Genomic DNA, 6,000 nt, shown 5'->3' on the forward strand with positions numbered 1-6,000 from the left:
GCTAATTATTTTGTATTTTTAGTAGAGACGGAGTTTCACCGTGTTAGCCAGGATTGTCTCGATTTCCTGACCTTGTGATCCACCTGTCTCGGCCTCCCAAAGTGCTGGTGTTACAGGCATGAGCCACCGCACCCGGTCTGTACTTGCCTTTTTATTTTCATTTTTATCTGAGTTTTTCCTTCTGTTTTTCTTTGTGATTTTCCTTCTGTTTTTCTCCTATTGTTTTTCTTTGTGATTTCGTTCATCATAATTCAGAATTTACTGCTTATTCAGAAAGCAGCTAATGATTCACCTATATTTTCTCTTGGTTTGATTCCATGATTTTCTATCATTAACAGTTTGTTGACAGACCAAAAAACATCCTATTCATCTCTTTGGGCAAACCTGGGCTTTATTCTCCCATCTCATAGTTTATTTAATAAATTTAAAAAGGAAAGAAAAGAGAAAGAAGGGGGACAGAGAATCTGGCTAGTTAGCTGCAGGCAAAATGCAAAATAGAATAAAGACAGACTACTCAGGAAAATATTTTATTTAAATCTTGAAGAACAAAGGTTAGTTTTTATAATCTGCTTTTATGGGTCAGATGGAGATGGAGTGGTTACTGTTGCCAAGAACTTCAGAGCCAAGTTTGAAATTTAATCACAGCAACTGTGTTAACCAGTATTGATGGAATGTTTAGTATATTTGATCCTGATTTTCTACTTATGTTTATGTTTTCATGATTCATTGTACGTGTCTTTTGTTGCAAAATACCTCAAATCCTTTATGGAAAGAGTTAAGGTATATTCAAAGCTCCAAAGAATAAATTACTCCTAAAGAATAAATATACTCCTTGGGGAGTGGAATAGTTTGCCATTTCTCTTCAGGAGACAATGAAACTATTTATTAATCCCATATACAAGTGCCTCTAAGCCTGAGCCCTCAGAGAGTCGACTTCTTCTCTTTGTTTATCTTGAAATATTTCAGTGTGCAGAAATGCCTGAAGAATCGTATCTCAAATAAATGCCCTGTATCTACCACCAAGCATAACATCTTAATATTTTTCCACATTTGCTTCAGATTTTAAAAATCAAACATTACAAGTAGACGTGGAGCCCCTGTGCACCTTTTTTCCCTCCCTCCAGGTAACCACTATTCTGAGTTTTGTGCTTATTCATGCATATTCTTCTTCTTCTTCTTTTTTTTTTTTTTTTTTTTGATACGAAGTCTTGCTCTATTGTCAGGCTGGAGTACAGTGGCATGATCTTGGCTCACTGAAACCTCTGCCTCTCAGGTTCAAGCGATTCTCCTGCCTCAGCCTCCTAAGTAGCTGGGATTACAGGAGCACACAACCATGCCCAGCTAAGTTTTGTATTTTTAGTAAAGACGGGGTTTCACCATGTTATCCAGGATGGTCTCAATCTCCTAACCTTGTGATCCGCCCGCCTCTGCCTCCTAAAGTGCTGGGATTACAGGCATGAGCCACCACACCTGGCCTCATTCATATTTTCTGGCTGTTCCTATTTATGCATAAATGCATAGGGAGCTTATTGAATTAAGTTTTTATATTTTCTAATTTTATATAAATGGGGCCATGCAATATGTATTCTTCTGCATTTTTTCACTCAATATTATGTTCCTGAGGATTATACTCATTGATGGGAGTAGTTCCACTTCTTTCATTTTTGCTGCTATTTTGATATTGGGTTGTACAGCTCATGAGTGATTTATGTATCTGTTTTCCTGTTGGTGGGCATCAGGAGATTTCTAGTTTAAAACTAGTACAGACAATGCTGCATTGAATATGCCTGTTCATATGCGTGCCTTAGGAGTACGCAATTAACTGTGGAATTGCTGAGCCATATGGACACATTCAACTGCATTAAATATTGTCAAATTGCTTTCTAAAGTGATTCGTATCAGTTTACACTCCCACAAGTAGAGAATACAACTTCCAGTTGTTCCATATATTCACTAACAATTAGGACTTTCGTTTTTTACAATCTAATGTGTTAGTGAGCCTCTGTGTGTGTGTGTGTGTGTATATGTGTGTGTAATTGAAAGTGGCTTTTTGTGTACAGAAGAGATCTTTCAAGGATTTTTTTTAAAAGATAAAGTTTACATATGGAGAAATGCACATAAGTGTATAATTTGATGAATTTTGAAAATATCAACATCCCAATTAAGAATTCCAACATTTTAATCACTTCAGAAAAGTTTTCTTAGTCAATCCTTGGCCATCCCCTATAAGCAAGTATTGTTCTAATTTCTTTCACCATTGATTAGTTTTGTCTGTTCTGGAACTTTCTGTAAATGGGAGCATATAATAGGTACTCTTTTGTGTCTGACTTGTTTTACCCAACATAATGGTTTTGAGAATCATTCATATTGTTTCATGTATCAATAATTTTTTATTTCTTAGTATAAATGTATCATGGTTTTCTTATCCATTCTATTGAGTTGTTTCCAATTTGGGGCTCTTGTGATTGAAGACATGTTTGTACAAATCCTTTTGTGCAGTGGAGCTGCTGAGTCAGAATAGTTGAAGTTTAACTTCATAAGAAACTGCCATTAATTTTTTATAATAGTGATTGTACAATTTTACACTCCTTCCATCAATGTATAGAGAGTTCTGGTAGCTCCACATATGTGCCAACATCTGTTGTTTTGAACTTTTTAATTTTCAGCTATTCTAGTGTGGCCTCTTCAGGTTGTTGCTTTAATTTTATTTTCCTTGATGTGTAATGATATTGATCACATTTTTATGTGTCTTTTGGTCATTTTTATATCTTATTTTATGAAGTAAATGTTCAGATCTGTTGCCCACTTTTCTAACTTGAATTGTCTTTTTATTATTGATACATGTAAGTTCTTTATACATACTAGATACAATGCTTTTGTTTTGAATTATGAGAAAGTCTAATTCATCAATTTTCTATGTCAAGTGCCTTTTATAATCTCTCTAAAACAGTTTTCCTGCCCCAAGTTTGCAAAGACATTCTCCGCTACTTTCTTCTAGAAGCTCTATTGTTACTACATTCACGACCATAATTCTTCTTGAATTAATTTTTGTGAATGGTTTGAGGTAGAGATACAACTTCATTTGCTTTTCTCTATAGAAACCCAGCATTCCAGCAAAATTTGGTGCAAAAAGTGGCTTTTTTCCCCATTGAATTGCTTTGGCAATTTTATTTTTGGAAAATTAATTGACCAATATATGTGCAGGTCTCTTTCTAGACTTACTGTTCTATTTCATTTATTTATTTTTTCTATTTTTACACAAATTTTACGGCACAGTTTTGATTGCTGTAGCTCTGTGTAAGCCTTGGAGACAGGTAATATAACCCCTCAAATTTTGTTGTTTTACAAAATTGTTTTAATTGTTTTAGTGAGTCTAGGTCTTTGCATTTCCATATACATTTTAGAATCAGCTTGGCAATTTATTTTTAAAATGACTTTTAGGATTTTTAGTGGGATTATATTAAATTTATAGATGAATTGGAGAAGATCTTCCAATCCATGAACATGGGATAGCTCTTCATTCATTTAGATCACTTTTAAAGCAAAATTTAGTAGGTTTCAGTTTAAATTTTATTCTGAAGCAGATTTATTCCTAAGCGTTTTATATTTTTTGCTATTTTAAAGTTATTTTAAATTTTCATTCCCAAGTTTTTTTTGCAAATACATAGTAATACAGTTGACTTTTATATATAGTTGATCCTCATTATTTGCAGATTTTGTATAATTTGCCTACTCACTAAAATTCATTTGTAGTCCCCACATTCATTTGTGGATATATACAAAGTGATGACAAATTTGAGCCCCCAGTGCACATGTTCCCAGCTGAGGTTAATCAAGGCAATACTCTCCCTTCTTGTTTCAGTTATCAGAAAGTAAACAAGTATCCTTTTCACAGTATATTTAATGCCATGTTTATTGCATTTTGTGCTTTTTGTTGCTTTTTGTGCTTTTTGTGCATTTTGTGCTTTTTGACTTTGCTCTTTACAGTGCCCCCCAGGGGTAGGCCTGAAGTGCTCTCTAATGCTCCCAAGCATAAGAAGGTGGTGATGTGCCTGACATCACAGAGGAATGACATGTGTTAGATAAGCTTTGTTGAGGCATGAGTTACAGTGCTGTTGGCCATGAGTTTGATGTTGATAAATCAATTATATATATATATTTTTTCATGATGCCGTTAAACAGAAACACACATATAACAAGGTTAAGTATTAGTTGACTAAAAATATTGTTCCAGAGTCTCACAGGAACTTAAACCTATATTTCCCATCAGAGCAAATGTTCAGTAGTATTCACTAATTTTATGTTCAGGACAACTTTAGAGGCCATATTCACCATAAATAATGAGAATTTACCATAATGACTTTATGCATTTGTATTCTGTAAACATGCAATATTAATTGCTTAGGATTTTCCACACAGATAAAATCATTTTTTCTACAAATAAAGATGGTGTTACATCTTCCTTTCCAGTCTGTATACATTTTGTTTCTTTTTCTCGCCTCATTGCACAGGCTAGGACTGCCAGTTCGATGTCTTTTAAAAAAGTGGTAGGAGTGGTCATTATTGTCCTTTTTCTCTTTCCCTAATCTTAGAGTGAAAATGTTCAATTATAAGTTTACCTGTAGGTTTTAATTTTTCTTTTCTTTCTCTCTTTATTTCTTTTTCTTTTTTCTTTTTCTTTTTCTTTCTTTTTTTTTTTTTTGACAGGGTCTCACTCTGTTGCTCTGGCTGGAGTACAGTAGTGCAATCATGGCTCACTCTAGCCTCTGTCTAGTGGGATCAAGGGATCCTCCCACCTCAGCCTCCCAAGTAGTTGGGACAACAGGCACACACCACCATGCCCAGCTAATTTTTGTATTTTTAATAGAGATGGGGTTTCACCATGTTTCCCAGGCTGGTCTTGAACTCCTGGGCTCAAGCAGTCCACTCACCTCAGCCTTTGAAAGTGCTGGGATTACAGGCATGAGCCACCATACTCAGCCAGCTGTAGGGTTTTCACAGATAGCCTTTATCAGGCTGAGAAAGTTTCCTATTATTCCTACTTCGCTGATAATTTTTTTTTTTTTTTTTTTTTTGAGACAGAGTCTCGCTCTGTCTCCCAGGCTGGAGTACAGTGGCACGATCTCCACTCACTGCAAGCTCCGCCTCCCGGGTTCACACCATTCTCCTGCCTCAGCCTCCCGTGTGGCTGGGACTACAGGCGCCTGCCACCATGCCCGGCTAATTTTTGTATTTTTAGTAGAGAGGGGGTTTCACCGTGTTAGTCAGGATGGTCTTGATCTCCTGACCTCATGATCCGCCCATCTTGGCCTTCGCTGATAATTTTTTATCATGAATGAAAGAATATTGGCTTTTATCAGATATTTTTCTACGTCTATTGAAATAATCATATAGTCCTTCTCCCTTATTCTTATGTTATTGATTACATTGATTGATTTTCAAATGTTAAACCAACCTTGCATTACTAGGATAATGTAATTATATATTAACCTTTAACATATTTCTGAGTATTATTTGCTAATATTTTTTTAAAAGTGTTTGTGTCTGTGTTTATTAGTGATATTGGTCTGTAAAAATTTTCTGTTGTGCCTTGTGTTCTCTCCTACTCTGTTTTCTAAAAGAAAAGTGGAAAAGCCATATTCTTTGAAATATATCCTAAATTTTCTTGTGATTTCTTCCCTAACTCAGAGGTTACTTATAGTTAACCTCTGAGTTAACTTGGAAATTGTTCCGTTTCCAAGTATTTGGCCCCATTATGTGAGTAATAAACCATTTCATGGCTTATTTGGTGTATGTGTTTGTGTGGTGTCATCAGTATTAACATCTGAACCAAAGTTTGACTGAGGGGTCTGTCTCATTCCCAAAAGGTGACCATAACATTTGTGTATATTAATTAGGTGAAAATTCTTACGTATAGTGTTCAAATCATCTGTCTTCTTTTCTGGCTGTTCTTATCAATTATTGAAAGACTCAAATCTCCACTAAGACTGTGGATTTGTC

Source organism: Macaca mulatta, chromosome 7 (assembly GCF_049350105.2).
Source record: "Macaca mulatta isolate MMU2019108-1 chromosome 7, T2T-MMU8v2.0, whole genome shotgun sequence".
NCBI classification, from domain to species: Eukaryota; Metazoa; Chordata; class Mammalia; order Primates; family Cercopithecidae; genus Macaca; species Macaca mulatta.